The sequence below is a fragment of the Pan troglodytes genome, chromosome 22 (genome assembly GCF_028858775.2).
Source record: "Pan troglodytes isolate AG18354 chromosome 22, NHGRI_mPanTro3-v2.0_pri, whole genome shotgun sequence".
Lineage (NCBI taxonomy): Eukaryota > Metazoa > Chordata > Mammalia > Primates > Hominidae > Pan > Pan troglodytes.
In genome coordinates this window covers 3,310,001-3,331,642 of record NC_072420.2, presented here as the reverse complement: position 1 = coordinate 3,331,642, position 21,642 = coordinate 3,310,001, and the positions used below count along the sequence as shown (strand labels likewise).

At 21.6% G+C, this 21,642-nt stretch overlaps 1 long non-coding RNA gene across 3 annotated transcripts in view; it reads left to right on the top strand.

The window, feature by feature from the left end:
- Nucleotides 1-5,042: 5,042 nt before the first annotated feature.
- The window catches only part of LOC112207468 (uncharacterized), a 117,060-nt gene continuing 100,460 nt past the window's right edge, over nucleotides 5,043-21,642 (top strand). For all 3 annotated transcript variants that reach the window (XR_010154578.1, XR_010154577.1, XR_010154579.1), the window contains exons 1-2: nucleotides 5,043-5,108; nucleotides 5,408-5,525. This is a non-coding gene — a long non-coding RNA (uncharacterized LOC112207468). The remainder of the gene's footprint in view (nucleotides 5,109-5,407; nucleotides 5,526-21,642) is intronic.

The following is a 21,642-nucleotide window of genomic DNA, read 5'->3' as shown; positions in this document are numbered from 1 at the left end:
TTAGTGCTTTCCAAATATGTTATTTAAAATATTTTCCTCTGTATTTTCCCTATGCAGTTATCAATATTCTTCATGGTTACGTTTTATTCCTCAATTTATATATTTGATTATTGTACCAAGTAGAGTACCTTTGAAATTTTTCTTCATTTGAAAAATATGTATCTTGGTTCAGGCCTCCAATCCTAGCACTTTGGGAGGCAAAGGCAAGAGGATCACAACGTGAGGAGATCAAGACCATCCTGGCCAATAGAGTGAAACCCTGTCTCTACTAAAACTAAAAAAAATTAGCCAGGCATGGTGGCAGCTGGAGTAATCCCAGTATGGTGTAGTCCCAGCTACCTGGGAGGCTGAGGCAGGTCAATCGCTTGAACCCGGGAGGCAGAGGTTGCACTGAGCCAAGATGGTGCCATTGCACCCCAGTCTGGGCAACAGAACAAGACTCTGTCTAAAAACAATTAAATATATAATATATAAAATATATATGCATTATATATTATATAATATATTACATCTGTAATATAAATGTATATTATATAATATCTCATAATATACATAAAAATATTATGTATTATTATATATAATATATATTATATGTGTTACATATTATATACAATATATAATAAATGATATATGACATTATATATTACATATAATTTATATTATTATTATATATAATATATATGATATGTATTATGTATTTTATTTAATATATAATATGTGTATTATATAATGATCTATAATACATATTATATTTTATGACATGTATATAATATATAATATAATATATAATATATATTATATATTATAATATAGATTATATATTATATAATATATATTATATAATATATAATATATATTATAATATATAACATATATTATATTATATAATATATAATATATATTATAATATATAATATATATTATATAATATATGTTATATATTATAATATATATTATATAATATATAATATATATTGTATAATATTTAATATATATTAGATATTATATATCATATATTGAATATATCTTATATAAAATATATAATATATATAATATATATTATACTTTAAACAAAACATATAATATATAATATTTAAGTTATAAATTATATGATATGTAAATAATACATTATAGGTAATATATACCGTCTATAATAAATATAATATATGACATATATTATATAACTTATGATATATATAACATAATATATGATGTATATTATATGATATATGGTATATAATATGATATATGATATATATTATAAAATATATGTTATAAATTATATAATATATTATAAATATTTCATAACCTATGCTATATATTATATAATGTATGATATATATTACATTGAACATATGACATATATTATTGATAATATATGATATATAACAGATAATATATGATATATAACATGTAATATCTGATATTTATTACATATAATGTATGATATATGTAATATATGATACATATTATATATAATATATGATATAGAATACATGATATATATTATATATGATATATGATATACATTATATATGTTATATATTATATATAGTATATAATAGTCTATAACATATGATTCTATTATATATTGTGAAAAATATCTTAATAAATAGTATATATTACATCATAATTTATTATATATAATATATCATAATATATTATATATAACTTATAACATATTTTATAATATATAATATTATTATATATGATGTAATATATTACATATTTAATCTAATATATATCATATATATCATAATATATATTATATTATGATATTATTTATAATATATCTTATAATATATAATTTTTAATATATAATATAGTGTACATTTTATGATATCTAATATATTATATATTATGTATAATTTATTACATATTATATGTAATATATAGTGCATTATATATTATATTATATAGTAAATATTATATATTATATAATATGTTATATATATGATATTCTATATTATATCATATATTATATATTATGTATATTCTATATGATAACATTATATATTATTATATATATAATTGTATAATTATATATATAATTATATATGATGTTATATGTAAAAATTATATATTATTACTTATATTATATTGTATATAATAACATAACATTATATATTATATTATACATAATATATTATATATAATATAAGGATGCAGGATGTAAAAGAAAATTATATGTATGCTATATATATTATAAAATTTATATATATTACGTTTTATAAATTATATATTTTTATATATACACACATATATATATATTTGGGGGTGCCCTATTTCCCATCTCATAACTTATTTTAAGAAATACAGAGTAGTAATATGTGGGCTTGGGATTAGTCTTTTAAACAAAACACTGAGCCTTCAGTGACATTCCTGTACATGGAAAAGCACTGCTGACTGCCTGGCAGCAGTTGGACCTCACAATGTGGATTGTGCCTTCACCCTGGAATGTGTATGCACTATCACCGTGGTGATTTGATTAGGGATCTCCTGCCCTTGGTCCTAAGTGCCACTGTCTTTGATGAGTTTTACAAAGCTTAGGGCAGATTGAACCTTTGTGGTTTCATTTCCCATGATTTTGATTTTTCACTTGTTGAATCTGTGTTGCTGCATTCAAGGTATTTTCATATTGACCTGTCAAATGCAAACTCTTCAGATTATTAGTTAGTGCTTTGCAAATATGTTATTTAGAATATTATCCTCTGTATTTTACATATGCAGTTATCAATAGGTTTCATGGTTATGTTTTATTCCTCAATTTATATATTTGATTATTGGACCAAGCAGAGTACCTTTGAAATTTTTCTTCATTTAAAATATATGTATCTTGGCTCAGGCCTCTAATCCCAGCAATTTGGGAGGCCAAGGCAAGAGGATCACAACGTGAGGAGATCAAGACCATCCTGGCCAATACAGTGGAATCCTGTCTCTACTAAAACTAAAAAAAATTAGCCAGGCATGGTGGCAGCTGGAGTAGTCCCAGTATGGTGTAGTCCCAGCTACCTGGGAGGCTGAGGCAGGACAATCGTTTGAACCCATGAGGCAGAGTTAGCAGTGAGCCAAGATGGTGCCATTACACCCTAGTCTGTGCAAAAGAAGAAGACTCTGAATAAAAACAATTAAATATATAATATATATTACATATCTAATATATATTATATAATATGTTATACATTACATATGTAATATATATTATATAATATATTATACATGTTATATATAATATATTATATTTGTTATATATAATATATAATATGTCATAATTCATAATACATATTATATATTATGTCATATTGTATACAGTACATATAATATGTAATATATATATCACATATAATATATAATATACATAATGTGACATAATATATTACATAGAACATATATAATATGTTTTATATATAATATATATAACATACATTATATGTTATATAATATATATAACATACATCATATGTTATATAATATATATAACATACATTATATGTTATATAATATATATAACATATATATAATAATATATAATATGATGTATATTATATAAAGAAATATAATATGTATTACATTTTATGACATTTAAATAATATATATAATATAATATATATTATATATTACGTATATTACATATTAATTATATAACATATAAAATATATGATAAATATATTATATATAATATGTATTAAATAAAATTTATAATATATTCTATAATATGGATATTTGTATATTATATGATATGTAAAGAATATATTTTATGTAAAATATACCATATATAATAAATATAAAATATGAAATATATTATGTAATATATGATATATAATATTATGTATGAAGTATATATGATATATGCTATATAATATGATATATGCTATATGTCATATGATATATGGTATATATTATATAATATATGATATACATTATATAGTATATTCTACATATTAAACAATATGTGATATATATTATATATAACATATGATATATACTATTCATAATAAATGATATATAACATTTAATATATGGTACATATCATATATAACATATAATATATATAATTTGTGATACATATTATATATAATATATGATATATAATATACGACATATATTATATATATTATATGTTATATATTATATATAATAGATGATATATATTATATATTTTATCAAATATAGTTAATTAGATAATATTCTATTATATATGATTATATTTTATTTTATATATGCTATATCTTAATATATAATATGTATTATAACTTGATATATTATATATTATATTATATTATTACTATTGATAATATATGTTGTATATAATCTAATTTTTGTCATATATAACATTCTAATATATTATATTAAGCTATAATATAAAATATGATAGAAAATATCTAGTATATAATATATTATATAATATATAACATCTAATATAATGTATAATATGTATAATATATTACATATTATATGTAATATGTAATACAGTATATATTACATTATATATTAGATATTATAAATTATATACTATATTATACATTTAATATTATATATTATATAATATACTATATATTATACATTATGTATTATATATTATTATGTCATATATAATTATATAATTATATGTATAATTACATATTATGTTATATATAATTATAGAATATTATATGTATTATATTGTATATCATAATTATATAATATTTTGCATTATATTATACATAATTTATTATATATAATGTGAGGATGCAGTATGTAAAAAATTATATATATGTTATAATTATTACATATGTTATATATGTTACATTATAGATAATTGTATATGTATATACACATATGTATGTATATGTATATTTGGGGGTGCCCTATTTCCCAACTCATAACTTATTTTCAGAAGTACAGCAAGGGAATGTGTGGGCTTGGGATTCAGTTTTTGAAACAAACAGTGAGCCTTCAATGATCTTCCTGTACATGTAAAACACTCCTGTCTGCCTGGCGGTAGTTTGACCTCACAATGTGGATTGTGCCTTCACCCTGGAATATTTGTGCCCTATCGCCATGGTGGTGGGATTAGGGAGCTACTGCCCTTGGTCCTAAGAGCCACTGTCTTGCTGAGTTTTTCGAAGGTAAGAGCAGACTGAACTTTTGTGTTTTCATTTTCCCTGATTTTGATTTTTCTTATGGGGAACCGTGTTTCTTCTTTCCAGCTATGTTCATACTGGCCTGTCTAATGCAAACTCTCCAAATTACTAGTTAGTGCTTTCCAAATATGTTATTTAAAAAATTATCCTCTGTATTTTCCATATTCAGTTATCGATATGTTTCATGGTCATTTTTTATTCCTCAATGTATACATTTGATTATTGTACCAAGCAGAGTACTTTTGAAATTTTTCTTCATTTAAAAAATATGTATCTTTCTTCAGGCCTCTAATACCAGCATTTTGGGAGGCCAAGGCAAGAGGATCACAAGGTGAGCAGATCAGGACCTACCTGGCCAACAGAATGAAAACCTGTCTCTACTAAACAAAAAAACTTAGCCAGGTATGTTGGCAGCTGGTGTACTCCCAGTGTGGTGTAGTACTAGCTACCCGGGAGACTGCGGCAGGACAATCACTTGAACCTGTGAGGCAGAGTTTGCAGTGAGCCATGCTGGCGCCATTGCACTCCAGCCTGTGCAACAGAACAAAACTCCGTCTCAAAACTATCATTATTACTAATAATTATTACATATAATATATAATGTATATAATATGACATAATATATATTACATATTATGTATTATTTATAAAATATATATAATATGTTATATATGATATATATTATATAAAATATATTATATATATTACATATAATATAAAATATATTATATATAATATATTATGGAAAATATATTATATATAGTACATATTATATAAAATATATATAATATATTATACATATTATATAATTTATAAAATATATATTACATGATATATATAATATATCATATATTATATAATATATGATATGGAATATTATGTATATTATATAATGAACAATAATATATATTATATTTTGTGACATGTATATAATATACATTATATACTATCTATTATATATAATATTTTATATATGTTACTAAATAAATACATAATTTATAAAATATATTATAAATACATTATATATAATATATTTTAAATAAAATATATAATACAGAATACAGTCAATAAATCATATATTATATGATATGTAAATAATAACTTATAGGTAATATATACCAAATATAATAAATATACCATATGACATACATTATATAATATATGATAAATATAATATAATGTATGATGTATGATATATGATATATGGTATATAATATGATATATAATATATAAGATATGTTATATATTATATAATATATGCCATTTAGTATATAACATATGCTATAGATTTTATAATGTATGATATATATTATCTATAGCTTATGATATATATTATTGATAATATATTACATATAACATATAATAAATGAAATGTAACATAAAATATATGATGTATATTACATACAATATATGATATATATAATATATGTTACATATTTAATATATGATATATACTGTACAAGAAATATCAAAATATACCAAACATGTAATATACACTGCACATAAAGTATCAAAGAATGCAAAATATGTATTATATGCTGTACATAAAATATCAAAATATATGCAAAATGTGTATCACATACAGTACATAAAATATCAAAGTACATAATATATGTATTATATACTGTACATAAAATATGAAAAACTATGCAAAACATGTATTATATACTGTAGATGAAATATCAAAAACTATGCAAAATATGTATTATATACAGTATATGAAATATCAAAGTACCAAAAAAAAAGTATTATAGACTGTACATAAAACATCAAAGTACACAAAATATGTATTACACACTGTAGATGAAATATCAAAGTACGCAAAATATGTATTTTACACTGTACATAAAATATGAAAGTACGCAAAATATGTATTATAGACTTTAGATATAATACCAAAGTAAGCAAAATATGTATTTTACTCTGCAGATAAAATATCAAACTATGCAAAATATGTATTATAAACTCTAGATAAAATATTATATTTCACAAAAAATGTATTATACACTGTAGATAAAATATCAAACTACGCAAAATATGTATTATAGTCTGTAGATAAAATATCAAAGCACCTAAAATATGTACTATACACAGTACATAAAATATCAAACTAAGCAAAATATGTATTTTACACTGCACATAAAATATCAAACTATGAAAATATGTACTATACACAGTACATAAAGTATCAAATTATGCAAAATATGTATTATACACTGTACATAAAATATCAAAGTACACAAAATATGTATTATACACTGTACATAAAATATCAAAGTGCCCCCAATATGGATTATGTACTCTACATATAATATCAAAATACCCCAAATATAAACTATATACTGTACATAAAATAGCAAAGAACACTAAAGATATATTATATGCTGTACATGAAATATCAAAGTACCCCAAACATGTATTATATACTGTACATAAAATATCAAAGTACCCCGAATATGGATTATATACTGTAGATAAAATATCAAAATACTCCAAATACGTATTATATACAGTACATGAAATATCAAAGAACCACAAATATGTCTTATATACTGTACAGAATATATCAAATTATCCCAAATATCTCTTACATACTGTACAAAAGTATCAAAGTGAACCAAATATGTATTATATACTGTACATAATATATCAAAGTGAAAGAAATATGTATTATAAACCGTACATAAAATATCAAAATACACCAAATATGATTTAAATACTGTTCATAAAATATCAAACTACACCAAATAAGTATTATATACTGTTAATAAAATATCAAAGTACACAAAATATGTATTATATGCTGTACATAAAATACCAAAGTACACCAAATATATATTTATTTCTCTACATAAAATATCAATGTACCCAAAATATATATTAAATAATGTACATGAAATATAAAAGTACCCCAAATATGTATTATATACCATACATACAGTATCAAAGTACCACAAATATATATTATATACTGTATATAAAATATTAAACTACACCAAATATATATTATATACTTTACATAAAAAAGTATTAGAAATATGTGTTATATACTGTACATAAAATATCAAAGCACCCCAAATATGTATTATATACTGTACATAAATCCTCAATGGGAAACAAATATGTATTTTATACTGTACATACAATATCAAAGTACACCAAATATGTATTATATACTGTACATAAAACATCAAACTACACGAAATATGAATTATATACTGTACATGAAATATAAAAGTACACCAAATATGTATTATATGCTGTTCATAAAATATCAAAGTACACCAAATATGTACTATATACTGTACATAAAATTTTAAAATACCCCTAAAATGTATTATATACTGTTCATAAAATACTAAGTACAGCAAATATGTATTCTATACTGTACACAAAATATCAAAGTACACCAAATATGTATTATATACTGTGCATAAAATAACAAAGTATCACAAATATGTACTATATACTGACATAAAATATCAAAGTACCCCAAATATGTATAATCTACAGTAGATAAAATATCAAAGTACCCTTATGTGTATTATATACTGTACATAAAATATCAAAGTACCCAAAATATGTATTATATACTGTACATGAATTATCAAAGTACCCCAAATATGTATTATATACTGTACATAAAATATCAAAGTACCCCAAATATGCATTATATAGTGTACATAAAATATCAAAGTACCCAAAATATGAATTATATACTGTAGATAAATTATCCAAGAGAGACAGATATGCATTATATACTGTACTTAAAATATGAAATTGAAACAAATATGCATTTTATACTGTAGATAAAATATCAAAGAACACCAAATATGTATTTTATACTGTATATAAAATATTAAAGTAAACCTAATATGTACTATATGCTGTACATAAAATATCAAAGTACACCAAATATGTATTATATACAGTACATGAATTATCAAAATACTCCAAATATGTATTATATACTGTACATAAAATATCAAAGAACCCCCAACATATATTATATACTGTACATAAAATATCAAAATACCGCAATTATATACTACATACTGTGTATGAAATATCAAAGTACCCCAAATATGTATTATATACTGTTCATAAAATATCAAAGTAACCCAAATATATATTATATACTGTGCATAAAATATCAAAGTACACCAAATATATATGAAATACTGTATATGAAACATCAAAGGACCCCAAACATGTATTACATACTGTACATAGTATATCAAAGTACCCCAAATATGTATTATATACTGTACATAAAATATCAAAGTACCACAAAATATGTATTATATACTGTACATAAATTATCAAAGTAACCAAAATATATATTATATACTGTACATCAAATATCAAAGAACACCAAATATATGTGAAATACTGCATATGACATATCAAAGTACCCAAAATATGTATTATATACTGTACATAATATATCAAAGTACCCCAAATATGTATTATATACTGTACATAAAATATCAAACGACCCCAAATATATATTAAATACTGTATATGAAATATCAAACTACCCCAAATGTGTATTATATACTGTTCATAAAATATCAAAGTAACCCAAATACATATTATATACTGTACATAAAATATCAAAGAACACAAAATATATACGAAATACTGTATATGAAATAAGAAAGTACCCCAAATATGTATTATGTACTGTACTTAATATATCAAAGTACCCCAAACATGTATTATATACTATACATAAAATATCAAAGTACCCCAAATATGTGTTATGTACTGAATATAAAATAACAAAGTAAACCAAATAAATATTACATACTGTACATAAGAAATCAAAGTAATCCAAATATGTATTATATAGTGTATGTAAAATATCAAAGTACCACAAATATATATTATATACTGTAGATAAATTATAAAACAGAAACAGATATGTATTTTATACTGTACAAAAAATATCAAAGTGAAACAAATATGCATTTTATACTGTAGAAAAAATATCAAAGTACACCAAATATGTATTATATACTGTACATAAAATATTACAGTAAACTTAATATGTATTATATGCTGTAGATAAAATATCAAATTACCCCAAACATATATTATATACTGTACATAAAATATCAAAGTACCCTATATATGTATTAACTACAGTATATGAAATATCAAAGTACCCAAATATGTATTATATACTGTTAATAAAATATCAAAGTAACCCAAATATATATTATATACTGTACATAAAATATCAAAGAACACCAAATATATATGAAATACTGTATATGAAATATAAGAGTACCCCAAATATATATTATATACTGTACATAAAATATCATATTACCCCAAATACGTATTATATACTGTACATAAAATATCAAAGTTACCCAAATATATATTATATACTGTACATAAGATATGAAAGTACACCAAATATATATGAAATAATGTATATGAAATATCAAAGTACCCCGAATATGTATTACATATTGTACATAAAATATCAAAGTACCCCAAATATGTATTATATACAGTAGATAGAATAACAAAGTATCCAAAAATGTATTATATACTGTACATAATATATCAAAGTACCCCAAATATGAATCATACTGTACATAAAATATCAAAGTACACCATATGTGCATTATATAGTGAACATTAAATATCAAAGAACCCCAAACATGTACAATATAGAGTAGATAAATTATCAAAGAGAAACAGATATGTATTTTATACGTTACATAAAATATCAAAGTGAAATAAATATGCGTTTTATACTGTAGATAAAATATGAAAGTACACCTAATATGTGTTATATACTGTACATAAAATATTAAAGTAAACCTAATATGTATTATATGGTGTATATAAAATATCAAAGTACACTAAATATGTATTATATACTCTACATGAATTATCAAAGTACACCAAATATGTATTTTATACTGTACATAAAATATCAAAGTACCCCAAATATATATTAAATACGGTAAATGAAATATCAAATTACCCCAAATACGTATTATATACTGTTCATAAAATATCAAAGTAACCCAAATATATACTATATACTGTACAAAAAATGCCAAAGTACCCCAAATATATATTATATACTCTGCACAAAATATCAAAGTAACCCAAATATATATTAAATACTGTACATAAAATACCAAATTACCCCAAATATGTATTATATCCTGTACATAAAATTTCAAAGAACCCCAATTATACATTATATACAGTAGATATAATATCAAAGTACCCAAATGTGTATTATATACTGTACACAAATTATCAAAGTAACCCTAATATGTATTATATACTGTACATAAAATATCAAGGTACCCCAAGTATGTATTATATACTGTACATAAAATATCACAGTACCCCAAATATGTATTATATACAGTACATACAATATCAAATTACCCAAATTTGTAATATATACTGTACATAAAATATCAAAGTAACCAAAATATGTATTATATACTGTACAGAAAATATGAAAGTACCTGAAGTATGTATGATGTACTGTACATAAAATATCAAAGTACCCCAAATATGTATTATATACAGTAGATACATTATCAAAGTACCCAACTGTGTATTATATACTGTACATAAAATATCAAAGTACCCCAAATATGTATTATATAATGTTCATAAATTGTCAAAGTACCCCAAATATGTATTACATACTGTACATAAAATATCAAAGAAACCAAATATGCATTATATCATGTACATAAAATATCAAAGTACCCCAAACATGCTTTATATACAGTAGATAAATTATCAAAGAGAAACAGATATGTATTTTATACTGTACATAAAACATCAAATTGAAACAAATATGCATCTTATACTGTAGATAAAATATCAAAGTACACCAAATATGTATTATAGACTGTACATAAAATATCAAAGTACCCCATTATGTATTATATACTGTACATAACATATGAAAGTACCCCAAATATGTATTATATACAGTAGATACCATATCAAAGTACCCAAATGTGTTTTATATACTGTACATAAAGTATCAAAGTACCATAAACATGTATTATATACTGAACATAAAATATCAAAGTAACCCAAATATGTATTATATACAGTAGATACAATATCATAGTACCCAAATGTGTATTATATACTGTACATAAAATATCTAAGTAACCCTAATATGTATTATGTAATGTACATAAAATATGAAATTACCCCAAATATGTATTATATACTGTACATAAAATATCAAAGTACCCCAAATGTGTATTGTACACAGTAGATACAATATCAAAGTACCCAAATGTGTATTATGTACTGTACATAAAATATCAAAGTTCCCAAGATATGTATTATAAAGTGTACATAAAAAATCAAAGTACCACAAATATGTATTATTTACAGTAGATACAATATCAAAGTACCCAAACGTGTATTATGTACTGTACATAAATTATCAAAGCAAGCCAAATATGTATTATATACTGAACATAAAATATCAAAGTACCCCATGTATTATATACTGTACATAAAATATCAAAGTACCCCAAATATGTATTATATACACTAGATACAATATCAAAGTTCCCAAATCTGTATTATATACTGTACATAAAATATCAAAGTACCCCAAATATGTATTATATACCGTACATACAATATCAAATACCCCAAATATGTATTATATACGTGACATAAAATATCAAAGTACCCCAAAAAAGGATTATATAGTGTACATATAATATCAAAGTACCCCAAATATGTATTATATACTGTAGATAAATTTTCAAAGAGAAACGTATATGTATTTTATACTGTACATAAAATATCAAGTGAAACAAATATGCATTTTATTCTGTAGATAAAATATCAAAGAACACTAAATATGTTTTATATAGTGTACATAAAATATTAAAGCTAATATGTATTATATGCTGTACATAAAATATCAAACTACACCAAATATGTATTATATACTGTGCATGAATTATCAAAGTACACCAAATATGCATTATATACTGTACATAAAATATCAAATTACCCCAAACATATATACAATACTGTACATAAAATATCAAAGTATCCCAAATATATATTAAACACTGTATATGAAATATCAAAGTACCCCAAATATGTATTATATACTGTTCATAAAATATCAAAGTAACCCAAATGCATATTATGTACTATACATAAAATATAAAAGTACACCAAATATATATGAAATACTGTATATGAAATATCAAAGTCCCCCAAAATGTATTATATACTCTACATAATATATCAAAGTACCCCAAATATATATTATATAACATACATAAAATATCAAATACCCCAAATATGTATTATATACTGTATATAAAATAACAAAGTAACCCAAATAAATATTTCATACTGTACATAAGAAATAAAATTACCCCAAATATGTATTATATATGGTACATAAAATAACAAAGTAACCCAAAAATATATTATATACTGTACATAAAATATCAAAGTACACCAAATATATATGAAATACTGTATATGAAATATGAAAGTACCCCAAATATGTATTATATACTGAACATAATATATCTAAGTACCACAAATATGTAATATATACTGTACATAAAATATCAAAGTACCTCAAATAAATTTTAAATACTCTATGGGACATATCAAAGTACCCCAAACATGTATTATATACTGTTCATAAAATATTAATGTAACCCAAATACATATTACATACTGTACATAAAATATCAAAGTACAATAAATATATATGAAATAATATATATGAAATATTAAAGTACCCAAAATATGTGTTACACACTCTATATAAAATAACAAATTAACCCAAATAAATATTACATACTGTACATAAGAAATCAAAATACCCCAAACATGTATAATATACAGTACATAAAATATCAAAGTACCCCAAATATATATTAGGTAGAGTAGATACAATATCAAAGTAACCAAATGTGTACTATATACAGTGCACAACATATCAAAGTAAACCAAATATGTATTATATACTGTACATAAAATATCAAAGTACACCAAGTATGTATTATATACTGTACACAAAATATCAAACTATCCCAAATATGTATTATATACACTAGATACAATGTGAAAGTACCCAAATGTGTATTATATACTGTATATAAAATATTAAAGTACACTCAATATGTATTATATGCTGTACATAAAATATCAAATTACGCCAAATATGCATTATATAGTGTACATAAAATATCAAAGTGCCCCAAATATGTATAATATACTGTAGATGAATTATCAAAGAGAAACAGATATGTATTTTATACTCTACATAAAATATCAAAGTGAAACAAATATGCATTTTATACTGTAGATAAAATATCAAAGTACACCAAATATGTATTATATACTGTACATAAAATATTAAAGTAAACCCAATATGTATTATATGCTGTACATAAAATATCAAAGTACCCCAAATATGCATTATATAGTGTACATAAAATATCAGAGTACCCCAAATATGTATTATATACAGTAGATAAATTATCAAAGAGAAACAGATATGTATTTTATACTCTACATAAAATATCAAAGTGAAACAAATATGCCTTTTATACTGTAGATAAAATATCAAAGTACACAAAACATGTATTATATAATGTAGATAAAATATTAAAGAAAACCGAATACATTTTATATGCTGTACATAAAATATCAAAGTACACCAAATATGTACTCTATACTGTACATGAATTATCAAACTACATCAAATATGTATTATATACTGTACTTAAAATATCAAGGTACCCCAAACATATATTAAATACAGTATATTAAATATCAAAGTACCCAAATATATATTATATTCTGTACATAAAATGTCAAAGTACACAAAATATATACGAAATACTGTATATGAAATATCAAAATACCCCAAATATGTATTATATACTGTACTTAATATATCAAAGTACCCGAAATATGTATTATATACTGTACATAAAATATCAAAGTACCCCAAATAAGTGTTATATACTGTATATGAAATAACAAAGTAACCCAAATAAATATCACATACTGTACATAATAAATCAAAGTACCCCAAATATGTATTATATACTGTACATAAAATATCAAAGTACTCCAAATATATATTACATACAATAGATACAATATCAAAGTACCCAAATGTGTATTATATACATTAAATAACATATCAAAGTAACCCAAATATGTATTAATTACTGTACATAAAATATCAAAGTACCCCAAGTATGTGTTATATACTGTACATAAAATATCAAAGTACCCCAAGTATGTATTATATACTGTACATGAAATATGAAAGTACCCCAAATAGGTATTATATACAGCAGATAAAATATCAACGTACTGAAATATGTATAATATACTGTACATAAAATATCAAAGTACCCAAAAGATGCATTATATACAGTTGATACAATATCAAAGTACTCAAATATGTATTATATACTGTACATAAAATATCAAATTACCCCAAATATGTATTATGTACTGTATATGAAATATCAAAGTACCCCAAATATGTATTATATACTGTTCATAAAATATCAAAGTAACCCAAATACATATTTTATAGTGTACACAAAATATCAAAGTACAATAAATATATATGAAATAGTGTATATGAAATATCAAAGTACCCAAAATATGTATTATATACTGTATATAAAATAACAAATTAACACAAATAAATATTACATACTGTACATAAGAAATCAAAGTACCCCAAATATGTATTATATACTGTACATAAAATATCAATGTACCCCAAACATGTATTTTATACTGTACTTAAAATATCAAAGTACCCCAAATATATATTATATACAGTAGATACAATATCAAAGTACCCAAACGTGTATTATATACAGTACACAACATATCAAAGTAAACCAAATATGTATTATATACTGTACAAAAAATATCAAATTACCCCAAGTATGTATTATATACTGTACATAAAATATCAAAGTATCCCAAATATGTATTATATACAGGTGGTACAATATCAAAGTACCCAAATGTGTATTATATACTATACATAAAATATCAGAGTACCACAAATATGTATTATATACTGTACATAAAATATCAAAGTACCCCAAATATGCATTATATAGTGTGCATAAAATATCAAACTACCCCAAATATGTATTATATACTGTAGGTAAATTATCAAAGAGAAACAGATATGTATTTTATTCTGTACATAAAATATCAAAGTGAAACACATATGCATTTTATACTGTAGATAAAATATCAAAGGACACCAAATATGTATTATATACTGTACATAAAATATTAAAGCAAACCTAACATGTATTATATGCTGAACATATAATATCAAAGTACACCAAATATGAATTGGATACTGCACATGAATTATCAAAGTATAGCAAATATGCATTATATACTGTACATAAAATATCAAAGTACCCCAAACATATATTATATACTGTATATAAAATATCAAAGTACCCCAAATATGTATTAAATACTGTATATGAAATATCAAAGTACCCCGAATATGTATTATATACTGTTCAGAAAATATCAAAGTAACCCAAATATATATTATATACGGTACATAAAATATCAAAGTACACCAAATATACATGAAATACTCTATATGAAATATCAAAGTACCCCAAATATGTATTATATTCTGTACATAATATATCAAAGTACCGCAAATAATTATATACTGTATATAAAATATCAAAGTTCCCCAAATATAAATTAAATACTGTATATGAAATACCAAAGTACCCCAAATATGTATTATGTACTCTTCATAAAATATCAAAGTAACCCAAATATATATTATAGACTTTACATAAAATATCAAAGTACACCAAATATATATGAAATACTGCATATGAAATATCAAAGTACCCAATGTATGTATTATATACTCTACATAATATATCAAAGTACCACAAATATGTACTATATACTGTACATAATATATCAAAGTACCCCAAATATATATTATATACAGTAGATACAATATCAAAGTACCCAAAGTTGTATTATATACTGTAGATAAAATATTTAAGTAACCCAAATATGTATTATATAGTGTACATAAAATATCAAAGTACACCATATATATTATATACTGTACATAAAAAGTCATAGTACACCCAATATATTATATGCTGTAAATAAAATACCAAAGTACACGAAATATGCACTATATACTGTACATGAAATATCAAAGTACACCAAATGAATATTATATACTGTACATAAAATATAAAAGTACAACAAATATATATTATATACCCTACTTAAAACATCACAGTACACCAAATATATTTTTTAAAATGCACATAAAATATCAAAGTACTCCAAAAATATATTATACACTGCACATAAAATATCAAAGTACACCAAATGTACATTATATACTGTACAGAAAATATCAATGTACACCAAATATATGTTATAAACTGCAGATAAAATATCAATGTACACAAAATATATATTGTATACTGTACATAAAATATCAAAGTACCCCAAATATATATTATATTCTATACATATAATATCAAACTACAACAAATCTACATTATATACTGTACATAAAACATCAAAGTACAACAAATATATTTTATATACTGTACATAATATATCACAGTATACCAAAAACATATTATATACTTTACATAAAATATCTATGTACACCATATATATCTTATACGTGGTTCATAATATATCAAAGTACACCAAATATATATTCTATACTGTACATAAAATATCAAAGTAAACCAAATATGTATCATATACGGTACATAAAATATCAAACTAAACCAAATATATATTATATACTGTACATAATATATCAAAGAACACCAAATATATATTATATACGGCACATAAAATATGAAAGTACACCATATATATTATACACTGAACATAAAATATCAAAGTTCACCAAACATATATTATGTATTGTACATAAAATATCAAAGTACACCAAATATATATTATGTACTGTGCAAACAATATCAAAGTACACCAAAAACATATTTTGTAGTGTACATAAAATATAAGAGTACACCAAATATGTATTATATGCTGTACATAAAATATCAAAGTACACAAAATATATGTTATACATTGCACATAAAATATGAAAGTACACAAAATATATATTATATAATACATAAAATACAAAGTACACAAAATATATATTATATATTGTACATAAAATTTCAAAGTAAAGTACACAAAATATGTATTATATATTGTACATAAAATATCAAAGTACACAAAATATATATTATATATTGTACTTAAAATATCAAAAATAACAGGAAATATATGTTATATGTTGGACATAAAATATCAAAGTATATAAAATATATATTATATATTGAACATAAAATGTCAAAGAACACATAATATATATCATAATTTTTACATAAAATATCAAATTTCACAAAATATATATCATATATTGCACATAAAATATCAAAGTACACAAAATATATATTATATGTTTATATAAAATGCCAAAGTACACAAAATATGTACGAAATATTGCACATAAAATATCAAAGTACACAAAATATATGTTATATTTTACATAAAATGACAAAGTACACAAAATATGTACGATATATTGCACATAAAATATCAACCTACACAATATATATAATATATTGTACATAACATATCAAAGTATACAAAATACATATCATATACTGTACATAAAATATCAATATACACAAAATATATATTACATATTGTACATAAAATATCAAAGTACTCAAAATATATATCATATATTATACATTTAATATCAAAGTACACAAAATATATATTATATATTGTACATAAAATATCAAAGTACACAAAGTGTATGTTATATATTGTTCATAAAATATGAAAGAACACAAAATATGTATCATATATTGTACATAAAATATCAAATTACACAAAATATATATTATATAATGTTCATAAAATATCAATTACACAAAATATATACTATATATTGCACATAAAATATCAAAGTACACAAAATGTGTATAATATATTGCACATAAAATATCAAAAAAAATTACACAAAATATATATTATATATTGTACATACAACATGAAATTACACAAAATATATATTATATATTGTACATAATATATCAAAGTAACGTTCACAAAATATATATTATATATTGTACACAAAATATCAAAGTTCACAAAATACGTGATATATATTGTACATAAAATATCAAAAAGTACACAAAATATAGGTTATATATTGTACACAAAATACCAAAATACACAAAATATATGTTATATATTGTACGTAAAATATCAAAGTACATAAAATATATATTACATATTGTACATAAAATTTCAAAGTATACCAAATATGTATTATGTATTGTACATAAAATAACAAAGTGCCCAAAATATATATTATATATGGTACATAAACTATGAAAGTACGCAAAATATGCATTATGTGTTGTCCATAAAATATCAAAATACACAAAATGTATGTCATATATTGTACAGAAAATATCAAAGTGCACAAAATATATATCATATATTGTACATAAAATATCAAATTACACAAAATATATATGATATGTTGTACATAAGCTTTCAAATTTCACAAAATATAATTCATATATTCTAAAAAAAATATCAAACTACACAAAATATATATGATACATTGTACATAAAATATCAAAGTATACAAAATATATGGCATATATTGTATATAAAATATCAAAGTACACAAAATATATGTCACATATTGTACATAAAATACCAAATTACACAAAATATATACCATATATTGTACATAAAATATCAAAGTACACAAAATATATATTACATATTGTACATAAAATATCAAAGTACACAAAATATATATCATATATTGTACATAAAATATGAGAGTACATAAAATATATATCATATAATGTATATAAAATATCAAACTACACAAAATATATTTTATATATTGTACATAAATTGTGAAAGTACACAAAATATATATTATATATTGTATAAAATATCAAAGTACACAAAATATGTATTATATGTTGTACATAAAATATCAAAGTTCACAAAATATATATTATAAATTGTACATGAAATATCACAGCATAGAAAATATATATTACATATTGGACATAAAGTATCGAAGGAATCAAAATATATATTATATATTCTACATAAAATAGCAAATTACACATAATACATATTATATTGCACATAAAATATACAAGTACACAAAATATTATATGTTGTAAATAAAAAATGAAACTACACAAAATATATATCATATATTGTACACAAAAATTCAAAGTAAACAAAATATATGTTATATATTGTACATATAATATCAAAGTAAAGTACAAAAAATACATTTTATATATTGTGCATAACAAACAACAGAAAATGTATATTATATATTGCACATAAAATATCAACCTACACAATATACATATTATATATTGTACATAAAATATCAAAGAATAGAAAATCTGTATCTTATATTCTACATAAAACATCAAAGTACACAAAATATATATTATATATTGTATATAAAATATGAAAGTACACAAAATATATATCATATATTGTACATTAAATATCAAAGTGCACAAAATATATATTATATATTGTACATAAAATATCAAAGAACACAAATTATATATTATATATTTTACATAAAATATGAAACTACAGAAAATATATACCACATATTGTACACAAAATATCAAAATACACAAAATATGTGTCATATATTGTAGATAAAATATCAAAGTACACAAAATATATATTATATATTGCACATAAAATATCAAATTACACAAAATATATATTATATATTGCACATAAAATATCAAAGTACACAAAATATATATTATGTATTGTACAAAAAAATCAAAGGACACAAAATATATATTATATATTGTACATAAAATATGAAAGTACACAAAATATGCACTATATATTGTACATAAAATATCTATGTACACAAAATATATCTTATATATTGCACATAAAATTTCAAAATACACTATATATATTATATGTTTTACATAAAAAATCAAAGTACACAAAATATATAATAAATAGCACTTAAAATATCAAAAAGTACAGAAAATATATGTTATATATTGTACATAAAATATCTAATTTCTTAAAATGTATATCATATATTGTCCATAAAATATCAAATTACACAAAATATATATTATGTATTGTACATAAAATTTCAAACTATAGAAATAATATATTATGTATTGTGCATAAAATAACAAAGAACACAAAATATATATCATATATTGTACATAGAATATCAAATTACAGAAAATATGTCATTTATTGTACATAAAATATCAAAGCACACAAAATATATGTTATATATTGCACATAAAATATCAAAATACAGAAGATATATGTTATATATTGTACATAAAATATAAAAGTAAACAAAATATTTATG